Consider the following 15471-nt stretch of genomic DNA (forward strand, 5'->3'; position numbering starts at 1 on the left):
TTTTACGATTCAAACCTCTCCCATTAATATCAGTTCGATACTTTTCGGTAAGAACATTAGTCGGTACAATATAGGCCGACACTTTTCAAGTCGTAAGAACAGACTCTAGGAAAATTTTGGAGTAAGTGCAATGAATGAGCATGTGAAGTCCACTATTTGTAAGCTTTACGTCAGTTGCACCTCAAGATTTCTACGTTATTGCCTAAAATGGTAGCGTTTGTCACAAACATTTTTACCTCTACATCGCAGAGACTGTTGCGACAAAAGAAAGTTACTTATTTGTTACGGAAATGTTACACAAATTCTTTAATATTTCAAAATCGTGAAATTACGTTGTCGCGAGAATTTCATGTAGTAATATATATTGTAGTCGTTAGTCAGCGGAGGTTACCAATAGAGAGCTCTAAATTCGAACTTTCGGCGGCGTTCCACTGGTAATTGTGCTCAAGTTTGAGTTCGTTCGCGTCGAGCCGGTTCGATGGAAATGAAATTAACATGGCCTTCGATTGCTATCTGATTGGTTGTTAATCAAGTGGCGTAAAACCAATATCAAAGCAATCATTCTGCCCAATCACAAATCGACACAAATTACACAGGAATTAACAGACAAATTTAACGAATAATATGCAGCTGACGCGAAGCGTGGGAGAGCGTGTGCGAACGGGACTCCATTAGTTTTGGTTTCCTATTGATTGGATGACAAAGTGGTGCGAATATTCTTTTTAGCAAAGCATCCTAATGCAAAACCAAAGTGAACGCTAAGTACTTTCAAAAGACAAGTGAATACTGCCCTGGTTGGCGTGAGTTCATTAACCAATCACAGGACGCGCTAAGCAAAACCAAAGCAATTCCAGAATATATACATTTTTGACGGTAAGTTAAAACCACTTTGGTGTTTTCTATCCCAAATTCGAATGCGAAGATTGCATTACTCACTATCTATTCTGTGATAGATAGTGAGTAGCGTAGCAGTGTGCCCTTGTTATATATATTAACAAAATGACGGCCTCTTCTTGGCCTTTTTGAAGTGTCTGTGAGGAGGATTTAGGTTTTGAACGACTAGTATAATTGTACTAAAAAAATTAGATTATTCGCCCTCGATTTCTATACGTGACAGTTGACTCGGGCTGCCCCCAAGAATTAAATCGAGAGCGAATAATCTAATTTTTTAATAGAAGAAACACAAGTGAAAGTTTGGGAGGACGAGAAATGCTGTGGGAACACAAGCCCACAGGCGAGTGTTTCCACACCTTTTTCGAGTTCTCCTAAACATTTACGAGTGTTTCTATTAAACAATTAGATTATGAGCTCGAGATTTCTATCGCGCAACTATCACGTATAGAAATCGAGAGCGAATAATCTAATTGTTTTAGTATAAATCTACTAGTCGTTCAAAACTTTATCTAAATCCTCTTTACAGACACATCGAAAACGCTAAGAAGCGGCCGTCATTTTGTTGACAAGGGTACACTGTTACGCTGCTCACTATCTATCACAGAATAGATAGTGAGTAGCGTAGCCAATCAGAGAACGGCATTCGTAATAGAACGCTAGTACATTTATACTAAAACTCGATAGAAACACGGAAAACATGTTTTCGATTTCTTTTAAAAAATACCGTGATGAAAAAAAAAGAAAAACAATTTGCTTACTGCGATCATCAAAATGTAAATTCTCTTTGCTCGTGCCTTCATACGTCAACAGCTCGTGATAGTTCTGTTTTTATCGAGTTACAGAAACATGGTCTTAAACCAAGCAGCGCGCGTATTTGCTTTGGGTTATTTTCTAATGAATTATGATGAGTTATAATTACTTTCATGTGCCTTCATCTTGTTCTTGATAATCTTAAGGCTGGTTTTCACTTACGCATGAGCATACGCAGTCTAGGCAGGCGCAGTAAAAGTGCTGTGCTGTGTGGTAAAAGTGAAAGAAACAGCAAATATCTTGACATCTGGAGAGCAATATTTTCGAAATGTATGGCAACAGAGAAAGGTTCTTTGACAAAAGCGACCTGCGTGCGTCAAGTTCTTTGTCTTGAATGTTATGCAAACATGAGGGTACAAAATACAGGACAATACATACATCGCTATTTTGCTTTTTATCTGAGCCACAACCCGAAGGGAACTCCCATATAAAAAAGGACGGGGGTGCTCGTCAGAAATTTTGAAAAGAACCCCTAAGAGGTACCTGTCTTGTGGGCGTGGCTTGAACTTTTTTCAACCCTAAAAGGTATCAATTCTAAAGCAACACGTTATCTCCTGTCACATCCTTTTCGGATCAATACCATAAAAGGTATCGCGCAAGCTCCCGCTGACTAAGAGGTATCAAAACCGCTGTTCTAGCCCCTGAAATGTACGACGAGCACCCCAATCCCCGTCCATTTGTGTCCATGTGATGTGGATCATGAAACTAAGAACCTTGAACAAAAAAGTCGCTAGAATTAGTTTTCCAGGCAAAAAGAGTCATACAGATTAAAGACGGAACGTATTCTTTACCGAAAGTTATTGTTTAAGTTGCGTGCTATGGGATCGCTTTAGTCTCCGAAAATGAGCTTCGACATTAGAGAAAACGTGATCCGTAGATAAGTTTTCTACGCGAATGCATCTGGTATCTATTCTGTTAACCAAAGATGGGTAATTAACAATGTCGAAGAATTTTTGTCATAAAGGTAGTTTCTACTAAGTTTACTATTTGCAAAGGCTATTACAATTCTCTAGCTGCTTTAGCTTACATAATTCCAGGTGAACCAAACTAATCTGAGGGGGAGGTTGCGCTCCTATCTTTAAAACAAGTGCTTAGAAAAAACGAGAATAATCGCCCAAAATGCTACTGTCTTTAACGACATGTACTTACGGTGCCAACTTTATCAACACGCAGTACTGCAATTTACATGAACGTTCCTGTAACGTGCGACACGCAGGGTTAATTGCGCAGACATTTGCACTGGCCTGCTATCGAGGAAAAAGCGATACAAGGCCCTTGTCGTAGATTCTCGGTTTAAGCCGAAAGCCGATCACCGATCGAAGTGTTCCGAAAGGATCCGAATTGAACCGAGCCGAAGCGAGGGAATGATGAATTTAAAAATTATAATACACTGCAAACTACAGTCCATATTGTTTGTTTCAAATCGTTTGTAAGTTCTGCAATAATTAAATAAGCAACAGAAAATGAAGGCTCGAGTCAAAATGAAAATAGACACTAATCAAAAGCGCGCGTTATATTCCAAAGTGTGACAGCGTTTATCCGGGCATGCAAATCACGTGACACTCACCTGGCAAAGATGGTAACAGCAACAATCGTCATGCTCATGTTATAAACGTGCAATAAATTTACCTTGAAAACGTATTTCATAAATTAACAATTATTCACCGACTTCAAAGGCACTGTCCACACTATGCAGGACGAATTTGAAGACGGAGGTCTCAAGGGTTGGTTAATACACCCAATTTGAGTCGGTTCGTCTCGGAGAAATTTGCATCTGTGTTTGAGTAAAACTCAAGCAGGGGAATATTATGATTATCGTATTTGTTTTCCGTCTACACGCAACGCAACACCGGCGTTTTCAAGTTCTTGCGGTTTGAAGAGCGTTTTCGAAAAGTTCCATTTTCGTGACGGATTAGTGTGGACGGTTAAGGCCTAACAGGAGAAATAAAGCTGCGTTTTCCAATTTCTAGGGTGTGGTGAGGACGAGGCCAAAGTGGACAAATGTTCGCGCCTGTACCACAACAGTGAATGGAGCACAAAAATTCATGTGTAAATTAATTGTTACCAAATCATTCCGAAAGTGTCAAACGAGTTTTTAATTACCGATCAATCCGCGGTCCACATTTCGTAGTAATTATTGTCTCGGAAAGTTTGTTTGAAATATGATTCATTCTGAGCTGTCTAAAAATGTAAGAGCAAAGGAAACCGAGTGCAGATTACGTCAAATACTGATCATTATTCCAATGAAAACACGTGGTTTAATGCTGACTTTTTAAATCTCCTAGAATATGACAATTGAGCTTTACCGAATAAAAAATAAAACATTGTCTTACTCACCGTGCATGTTCTAGTTCCAGGCACTGTCATTCCCTGTGAGTTTGGACAATTTTGAGCTGCAGCTTTAGAGCGATTAAACCTAGTGTTGTCAGATTGTCAAGAAAGGCTTCAATGTTTTAAGCTTCAAAAAGTTCACCGAAGCTTTCTTCCTTCTCATACACGATGTGAATAACCCAAAAATTAACCTGGGCATCAAATTATTTACTGCACGCTCTCCACCAAAACATGATATCTTATTGGTTCACATCATGAAACGCGCACGGGACTTTGCTGGCAATATGTTAATCAAATAATTGAATTGTGTTTACACAATAGGCGAAAAAAAAATTGCAAATAAAAGAAGAATAATTTTGAGGCTATCAATCGCACTTGCTGTATCTATAGTAGACCCTTTGCATAAATGGCGTCTGAATTTGAATAAGGATACTTTGTACATCCTTAGCCTCGTACTTATGTTTCCAGACAAAGCAAATTTTCACATGAATGCAAGGCTTAGGATGTATAAGTATTTTCATTCAAATTTAGGCGCCATTTCTGCAAAGGGTCTATAAGCCGCAGTGAAATTACGGACCCTGACCTTACATTACCGCAGGAAGCGGGAGGGGTGCGCTGTTGCTGACCAAAAAGATCACTGCTGCAAACTTTTGGCGTCCTAGCGATCTGGGCACACTTTTGTAGAGGCACGGTAGTTTTTACTCCAAAAATATGGCAAGAATGTTGTACATTAAATAAAATAGAACACTTCGGCAATTTCTACCACAATTTTACTATAAGTGGTGCTGTACGCCAATTATATATACTGATGTTTTTATTGTATTGATTTCAGGCTTGAATCACTTATGCCTCTAAAGGCTTCGTCCACACTACACTCGGAGAAAGTTCAAAATGCAACAATCACTGGCAATTTTGGATTTATGTTTGAGGAAGACTCAGACAGGGAAATCACATGGTAATCGTAACGTCTTCGTTTTCGAAAAGATCCGTTTTCAAATGTATTTTGTCAGCACTAAGACTGAAAGCCGGCGTTTTCAAATTCCTCCGGTTTCAAGAGCGTTTTCGAATTAAAAGCTCGGTTTTCGCGACGGATTAGTGTGGATTGTGGGCCTGACCGTAGAAATAAAGCTTTGTTTCAAATTTCTAGCGGTGTGGACGAGGTCTAAGGCTAAGTCGTTTTGGTTTGTCTCCCTTGACTGTAATCTTGGCACGAAGGAACTCTTCAGTACCAATAAAACGCTTTGCTCAATGTTTACTTACGAGTTGAGCAGTATCAGAACACTCACTCGTTCGTTGCGCTCACTTGTGTGCTTTCTGGTTTTACCCAACTCGTAAATAAAATTTATTTTTCATGCATTCTCTACATCTGCGTCACTTAAGCCAGTCCGCCATCTTTAGATGGATCGATCCTCTCAGGTGGAAAAAAGCTTTTCAGCTCCAAAGACGATGCTGACACTCAATTTAACTGTCGGAATACTAAGCTTAACTATACTCAGCAGTTAAAAGATAATATTCTTCCCTATGATTCGACCGGCCCTTTTCGGAGTTGCCTTAAGCCTCTCAAAGCAGGGCCCGGCTGGTGCACAACCATTCATATGAAAATGATTTTAATTTGTATGTGAATGAAATCTCATTTTCATAGGAAAAGTTGGGCACCAAGATTTGCTTTGAAAAAGAGGCTTAAGGCAACTCAGAAATGGTCAATTACATTCTCGAAATTGTATTGGAAATCTGCAGAGTTTATTCAAGTGGGTATTTCTTTGATTCATGAGTGACTTACTGTTTTGTCCCGTGAAATGTGAAATGGCCTTTTTTTTGTTGCTCTTGTTTCTTTGTTCTCGTGAATCGTGATAATTGCTGTGAAAGTAAACTTCTAATTCCTCGATTATATAACTAAGAAAATCATTTCACTGTGATTGGCTTGGAGTAAGTAAATTTTCCGTTGACACCTGTCAAGACAACGTATCTGCTGGCAAACAAGAGAAAACAAACCAGTCTTCCTTCACGGGTTACGCGGTCAGCCTCTAGTTTCCCACGAGTCATGATTAATTAATAACATGAATTATATGTCTGAAAAACGCCCTGTTAATAACAAGTTAACAACAATGCTGTCATTAAAGAGGAAAACTTCCTGCCAATAACAGAGAGTGCTGTCGATCACGAGAACTTGAAAAAACATTTTGCATTGTTTTGTTTTTGTTTGTTTGTTTGTTTGTTTGTTTGTTTGTTTGTTTTGGCAAAAGAGGCTAAGCGGGAGAATGCACAGAAGCCAAAGTATTGCTAAAATAAAGTCGAAGTATGCCGAAGGCCGAATTGTACGTGAAACCGAGGAAAGGAAAAGAATGGGGGGGGGGGGGGGGGGGCAAAAATGCAAACCATCCGACTTCACCTTATCTTTATTATATGGCTCTTTCTCACAAGGACTGGGAACTACCGAATTCAGAAATCGACATTGACCACGGTCTAGATTTTCCCATCTAGACCGGCATCTAGACCAATTACATTGTACTGTGAAAACGTTGCAAACTAAAATACTAAATATCGACAATTTTCTTCTATGGAAATGTTAAAAGGCCTGATGAGAGAAAAAAAAAACAACAAACAAACAAACAAAGAAAAGAGGACGAGCAAACTTTAGAAGATTTAAGTCTAGCTCATCGCTGTTCGCAAGCAAAATGTCAGCTAGTACAAACCAGTTGCATTAAACGAATAAATTTTCCCTGTTTGCCATATATTAAACATCTTATTAGTCGACCTTAATCGGTCTGTCTGTATGGGAGAATCTTGACCGAGGTCGTGTGTACAGGCTGAACGTTGTGAGGTTTGTACTCAATACCTCGGTCAAGATTCTCCGATGCAGACCTTCTGCTCGGTTAATATAAGAGCTAAATCTAAATTAAGCTACACCAATTTAGTCTTGTAAGCCGAATTTAAGCCAAAGGTAAGACCAGCATTATTTGAGTCAGGTTCATCCAGACTGCAGTGCACCACGCCACCCAATCAACAAAGACCAACACTAACCACTACCGGGAAGAACTTCTAGTCTATTGTTGCCATGGTAACGCTGAGAACCTTGTGCGACTACATGCTGAGGTTTGAAATGGATGCACTGGGATGGACTTGTAACTCACGACGCTGGACTGACTGCTTAATGAGGCCGGGAGGAACTTAACAGAAAAGAGAAGAATAAAAGTCTGCGATCAAAATTTGTTCTACGGTATGCAGAGATATAACGAAGATGGCATACTTGATCTCTCCTATCATTACCCAAACACGAGCAAGCATCGAGTAATTAAAGGCAGTTAATTATGCATAATTCAAAATGGAGCTATTGCATTGATTAAATCATATGTTTAAATTATGATTGTATGAATATCTCTCTAGAAATGTTTTTTTGAAGGGCCTATCCGAAGTTTAGGTCCGTTTTTCAAATTCGTAATCTCTGACGTTTTCCTTTCATACAAAAAATCGCTTTATACTGTCTAATTTATTTCTTTTTAACAAATATTGTCTAAAATGTCACGTTATCGGGTCGGATAGCAGTTCTCATATGAATGGCTTGATACCCTTTACGAACACAATAGAACAAACAACAGAAACAATGCCCCAAAACAATAGCAGCTGCAACTGTAATAAGACAATAGCAGGGGTGTAGTTTTTACAGATTCCGGCTTGTTTTCTACGCTGGAATTTACACTTGTTTCCCGAGTCAGGATACCAGAGTAAACTCCGCCTGAATGCCCGTGCACTTTTTACAATTGCAAATTAGTTTAATTTCAAAATCTGTGGGCTTATTTAAAATTCGAAAAGGTGGACCGAGACGTCTACAGGGAGACAAAACGTCTCCTGAAATTTCCTTGGTTTTTAGCTGTCTAGAAGCCGTCTTTGCTCAAAATTCATGGGTTGGTGGATAACTTAACGTCTCGGCAGCTCGTCGAGTTCCTCTTCACTGGAACACGACATGTTTTGACGCTCCACTGAATCTCTTTTTCAGAAGTCCTACTCAATGTTTACAAATGACATACAACCTGTATTTTGCACCTGTGATTTATAAGTTGGACATCTTGTAAAATTACAATTCGGACTCTTGTAAAAGTTTTATTAAATTTGATACTTACCATTCTTTGCCGTGTAGCGCTACACCTGTAATTACAGTCTGGACTTGGAACAATGCTTATTAAACTCGATTTCGTCTGCACTCGTAAAATTCATGCCATGGTCCCATTTGTAGATTAGAAGGGTAAAAGTTTATTGAGTTGACCCCAGCTTACTAGAGCTACTACACTTCTGACATGATTCATATGAATAGCGGCCAGAATTAATTTACAAGCATATTTTAAGACAATGATGGGAAAACAAACAAAGTAAACAAAATACACAAACAAACGCACCCGCAATAATTAGAGGGAGTTTAACCAAGGTTCACATCATAATTACCATCTCGGGATGTTTGTCAGGAATATGTTTTGTTCTGCCAAAATAAGACAATCTGGTCCTACCGAATACAAATTGAAACATTGTCTCGTTCACCGAACATGTTCCAGGTACTATATTTCCCTGTAGTTGAGGCAATTTTGAGCCCAGCTTTAGAGAAATTAAACCTTTCGCTCTCAAATATGGTTGACAGGAAAGGCTTCAATGTTGAACCTTCAAAAATCTCACCGAAGCTTTGTTTCCTTCTCATTCACAACCTGAATAAGCAACTTAACTTGGGCGCCAAATCTTTTCAACAAAAACAGAAGGCTCTCCATTGGCTCACCTCATCAAAAGCCGCACGGGCTCTCATTGACTGGCCATTTTTGTCCGTTGAATCATAGTTAATGATTGAATACATTGTGTTTTGAACAAAAAAAAATTTTTTTTCAGAGTGGGAGCTGAAAAAGGCATTGCGCCACATTGACGCGAGCAGCAACTCTCATCGACAACAGCAAATTAGCCAATCAGATTGCGCGATTAGTAGCAATTGTAGTAAAAATCTTATTTGACGTTTGGGAGAATTTGGTAGAACATCAATGCAACTTAGTAGCTGACGATTTCTTCCATCTCGTTACGCGTCTTCTTAATAATGAATATTAAAATGATCATTCTTGAGAATATCAAGACTAAGGTGTTAGTCATCGACATTTGACTTCATGCCACAGGCACACCAAGTAAAGAATGTGGCAACAGTTAACTGACAACCAACATCACGTTTATTTTTCCTGGATCGCAACAAAAGTCTACCTGATACAATTAAGCTGACTTAAATATCATCGTCTGTCGTTTTCAAGTGTTCTCATCACTTGTACAATAAGCCTACAATACTTACTATTTTCATCAGGAAGAAAAGTCTCATTTCCTACAATACAGTGAGGTACAGTAAAATATTACAGAATAAAGAAACTCCATATACACCTGAAGAATCCACCGTGACAGATCCTAGGCATTCTTGTACTATTTTTCTCAAAAAAAAAAAAAAAAATAGAAATCTAGATTTCTATACTGCTTTAAACTTTTTTAATGAGTACATTACTCAGGACTACGTTTCGTTATATTTTCCTTTGAAAAACTTTATTTTTTGAAATCGAATGAGCTTATAGAAACGCAATACACCGATAATCTCATGATCACACTCTGTGCTAAATTGAATATTTTCAGAAAATCTTCTATGGTAGGAAAACATATTTTATAATGATGTGGTCATGAAATAAATTATTTTTGTACAAAGTTGGAGGCTCGATCTCTTCACTGTTATCCCTTATTTGAACATCTATATAACATTAGTTCTAATACGCTTTATGAAAGCTTAAAACTAATAGCCTGAATTTCAGACATCTCCTCCAGTCACACACTAAAATAATGCAAACACTGCTGTGAATCTGTAACAACTTATCCAAACTTATGATATGGTTCAAGTTACAACTATACTCTGCAATGAATTAGGCCTTAACAATATTTACAAAGAATCCCTCCACTAAACCCTAGTTTAATAGAACTAACATAATCATTGCTGAAAATAAACAATTCTACCTAGCCTATTACATATTACCAATTTATCATCATAAAGTAAAAAGTCTCGACTAGTTTGCCGTGAAAATGCACTGAATGGCAGCGGACATAATTCTTCGTAGAACAATTTCAAACAATGTTTTTTTAAAATACATTTTCACGTAGTTTTCAGTAAATTGTGTTTCTAACGTGTTTCAAGTTTTTGCACTTATTCTGAAGTTTGTCGAGTCGTGCTTTCACTCTCTGCAAATTCGTTTAAAAAAAATTATTAACAACTTGTTTCTTGTTTCATAGAAATAAAATTACCTGAGATATTTCCTGTTACTGTATAACACAAAGAGATTTTATTTTATCCTTGGTCTGTTCAGTTACAAGGTAGATTTTGGATCAAACGAACACGCCAGAACGCGCAGGTCAACTGTTTTGTTCTCGCCACATCTGTGCATCTAGAACTGAACAGACGCTCGGCAAAATGAAACCTATTTGTTAAGCTTTAATTCTTGCTTTGAACCTAGACTTGCCATACAGCGACTTAGGACTGGTGCATGCTACGGGTGTACACGAGCAAAGAATCGTGCGTATGCACAAATTCGCTCTTCAGAGAAAGGCACGGTTTTGGTGCAACAGCAAAGGGTAAAATCGAAGAAGGCACAATTCTAGCACTCTTTAGCACAGTTTAGGCACAACTTAGGCACAGTTTAGGCAGCCTGAAGTTTAAACTGAGTGGCAGCGCAGATGTCGAAATTTTACATGGGCTTTCTGCCCAAGGTGATCTGAAGCACTTTAAATTCGCGATTTAGAGAAATTGACCTCCTTGTGCAGGGCTGTGTTTGTGGGAGTTTGTATTTTCCATGTATGGAAAACTAATTTATGCAACGTTTGATTCAAGATGGAAACGAGTCAAGCCAATTATCTGAACATAATGAAGATCTAAGGCGGTGAGAAAATCTGAAGATAAGGTTCGAGGCAAATTCTCAAGCACTTTCAAGGGACAATAGATTTACTTCATATTACTTCAAGATGGATGAACTTAGACGCTGTAGATGTACGTGGTAAGATTATATCATTTTCACGGTCGACCGTTTCGGACAATACTTCGAGAGAACTAAACCTCACTGTTTCAACACAGTCGTTCTCTGTGAAATTCCGTTAAAGGGCGCGAGTTAAATATTCCAACTGGTTTAAATTAAACAACCTAAGAGGACGAGCTTAAATTTTAAAACAACAATGCAATGTCTTGTAAGTAGTTCAATGACCGTTGACTGTCAGTGTTAAATAAGAAAAAAATTATAATACAACGGGAAGTGGTTAGAGATTGAATAGAATGTTGTTTAAAATTCATTATATCGAATAACAAAGATTGTATTATAGGCCTCACACAGGTTAGTTTAAAGAATACTTTTAGAGCTCTTTAACACACACCTTTGCCACGATTTCGCACGATTTGGCACAATTTAGGCAAGGTCTTTGACCACTTTACGCACAACTTAAGGCACAACTTGGCGCAGTTTAGGCATGACTTAAGCACAATTTTGGAACAACTTAGGCACGGCTTAGGCACATTTTACGCACACAGAAAAATATGTTGCACACTTCAAGCACAACCCAGGCACATTTTATGCACAAACTGTTAGAAACTGATTTTAGGTCAACCGTACGCCGTGAAGAATTATTAGTTTCTTATCTTCTCTATAACAAAAGGAACTAAAACAAAAATGATCTTTTAAATCGTTGTTCCGTCTGTATCTAGACAGATATAACATGAAAATCCTGCTGTAAATTGCTCTAACTTCCTCACTTTTCGATTGATCACTGTCATTATTAAGATAATGAGTACTCATAAACCAATAACTTTTGTGGAGAAAGTTAAATTGGGTAACTTTCATAAAAACAGGCAGATCCTAAAATGTGCCAAGTAAGACTCCAAATGCTACGCGAAGCGTTCAAAATGGCCCCGTTTTAGACGACTTTTTTTAAAATTCTCTCTTTTATTCAACCATATAGGCAGAACCAAACCTTTTCAATGGGAAGATATTCACAAAGGTCAACTACTTGCCAAACATCAACATGATCCGATTTTAAACAAGTTCACAAGAGCCAAATTATGTGTGATTCATAGCCGTGTATACCAGTAGCGTGCGCCGGGCCCTTACACAGTAAAGAATGACTGCAATATAATTCACTAACATGCTAAATTAAAAATCACCTTCGCAGGATATTTTTACTATACTGTAGTTAGCCTCAAGGCCACGGAGCAGTTTGCTGAGGTTCCAGACGAAGTGCACTCCAACCGTTCATTCACAGTAGAACGAGAATCACAAGGTTCAGGCGTACTACTTCCTCGATACAAATACACTCGCAATTATGACCGCAAACAGTCCTCCCTGCAGGCTCATACGTAGTCTCACCAAGCAGCAGCATGACCATCATTCATCACGCACTAGACAAGAACACACCCTGTACAGCAAACATCCTTCCCCGCAGAGTCATGCGTTGCCGAACTGAGCAGAGGCGTAGTTTCTGTGCTAACACCAACACACACCTGGAAAAGAAGATACGTTCATCAAACGCAATGCACAGGATTGCATGAATCTGTTTTATAGCGAAAACCTTAAAAAATAGCTCTCATTAATTATAATTTTCAAGAAAAGAACACTTAGTGTTTATAAAAACTAAGTAGTCTGATTTCAAAATCATTGTGATTTCAAAATCATTGTGACTGTTTCCTAAAAACTCGATTTGGGCCATGTATAGTTACTTCACCCAATATATCCCTCGGCCATTTTCTTCCTACACTTTTTTGCGATGCTTTCGTCCCTGCCACAAGTTACATTTCCCTGCTCAGTGTCCTCCACTGTGAGCAGAACGCGTTATTTGTCGCTGCCACATGCCTCTTGTGTCGAGACTGACACCTTGATTAAACCAACAAGATTGCCGCTAAACTAAAAGTCACCATAATAACATGATAATTGCTTCTAATTTAGACGTGAAACCGCAATAAAGCATTCAAATAAACGCAGCGTTATTGTAACTCAACAATGCGAGAAGTTGGAAAACCTGATTTAGCTTTTCAACATTCTCACGATTTCAACACCAAGCTTCCTTTTGTGTGATTTATTTTAATAAGCGAGTCTCTTTCAAATTGTTTTCCTTGTGCCTTTTGGAAGTGTTTTCGAATGCCGAACCGTGGAGGTTAAAAAATATTCAGCCTCTTTAAGTTTGAATTGATATCTTGGTTTACTTGGTTATCACTATAAGTACGATACATTTTACACTTTGAATCTCAAACTAAATCGATGTGATGTGGTAAAATACCTTTGACAATCTGAGGCTTAAGGTGGCTCAACAGGGTATTGATTTATCGAGTTCAGCGCGCTTGTGTAATGTTTTGAAAGCTGTTTAAGCATTCGTTTTAACACCCAGTCATCTCAAACTTATTACACGTAATGAGCAATGATGATATATTGATTTACTATCATTTCTTTTAATCTTGAATTATAAATGCCCAAACAATCGCTTTTTTACCGTTTTTATGGCTTTATTTGTGATTTTCTTGAATATCCTTCGGTGAAATTTTCCAAATATTTTACAGTACATTAAACCCGGCGGGATACCAATTTAAAACACGAAAAAAAATTAGAGTTTGTAAAGGCAGCTTTTTTAGATTTCTGCACATTTATGTCTTTTAGCGCTGCGGAAAAACTGGTCAGATAGATTTCCCTGAAAAACGAGCCCCAGCTAAAGTTAGGTATTTATCACCCGTCTGCAAATTTTACGGAATTTCATCGAAGTAAACGCAAGAAAATTCACAGTCAGCTCTGCTTTTTGTGCCAATAGACTCTCTTCATAAATGGCTACCAATTATAAATTCTTTAGAAAGTATTAAAATTAGCCTTACAAACCTCGTTTTTAAGTTGATTATTCGAAAGAATTTTTGCTCTCAAACGAGGTTAGAGAGGCTAATTTAAATGCAATCAAAAGAATTTTAAGTAACGGTCCATATAAGAAGGATAGCACCACGTGGCAAGGAGTGCAAAAAGGTGCTAACTGTTGCGCAACTTTGCTATTGTTTTACCATACTTCTGATTGGCTCAATCAGCAAAATCTACCAAAACTTCAGGTAGCTGTATATATATATATTTATCCGTAATTGATCCACTATCTTCCTTTCAACAAAATCTCTTCTGAGTCTAAATACCACAGTAACCCTGTGTGGGGAACATTGGAAAATTGGAAGCGTTTATTGTCTTTGTTTATGCCTGTTGTGATTGGTTTAAATGTTTTAACACAAAGGAAACTACCTTTCAAAATAGAGTTTAAATACATTTTATTTCATAAACCTGCTTCAAGCAGTTTTCAACGGTTGTTACATTCTCTGTATGAAAACAGAACCATTTCAATGTGGGGAAACTCGGCGTTTTGCTGCTGAACAATAGAAAATGCTGCAGTTCGTATCTGGATCATTACTTAAATTGGCAGCCAGTTATGAAAAGGGTCTATGTTGACGTCATAAAATATCGAAAAACACTGACGTTTCCTTTGAGCGCGCACAGATTACTTGAACTTTCGTGCTAAGCGCGCGTGCGATCGTAAAACTATAGGCAGCCACCCTATAGCTACATGCGATAACTACATGCGATTTAAGAAATGGCAAGCGTACAGTGTGCAACAATGGAGTTTATATAATAACCCAAGTTATTCTTGCATTTTGATTGGTTCCCGCCTATGATCTATTAGAAGACAGACGCACGATTGATGTCATCATTAAAAAGTTTTTCTCTCTGTGTTTTAAAATGGTGGAAAGTTTTAAGAATTTAGATAATATTTTACGTGACTGGGCAAAAGATAAGGTACAAAAAAGTCTTGTCGAGGCATTGAACAGGTACGAGAAGCAGGAAGAAGAAAGATAAAGCCGTTTTGTAAATGACCCAGAAAAAATACTCCAGCAGTCTCAGTCGGTAGCCGAGCCAGACTACACAAAGCACAAAATTGGTCTTGGTAAGCCGAGAACCTTGCCTTATCTCAAATTTAACAAACCCAATAAACAAAATGTTTATGAGATTAATTTATTCAAAAGATTCAACTTTTCTCAGTCTCAAGATAACTGTTGACCACTGATTGATGTCAGGAATGAAACATCAAAACATCACTTCTTAAAATCAGTTAAAATAACCACATAACCTTGCTTTCCGATACGAATATTTCAGTCCGTTTCAGGGCAAAGCAGCAAGCAGAGTACAACTTACTACAGCTCACGGCCAACTGTATCGCAGGTAAAAGGTGTCTCCGACACTATTTCAAACTGATTTGAGAATCACCAACCACAGAGGACATCAGTAACACACATCAGTGACATCAGAACATCAGTGACTTTTTTGTTCTTACATTTTGACGTCATCTGTGATCTATTATTGAACAGACGCACGGCAACACGGAATCTATTTGTTA

Source organism: Orbicella franksi, chromosome 8, assembly GCF_964199315.1.
Source record: "Orbicella franksi chromosome 8, jaOrbFran1.1, whole genome shotgun sequence".
Taxonomy (NCBI): Eukaryota; Metazoa; Cnidaria; class Anthozoa; order Scleractinia; family Merulinidae; genus Orbicella; species Orbicella franksi.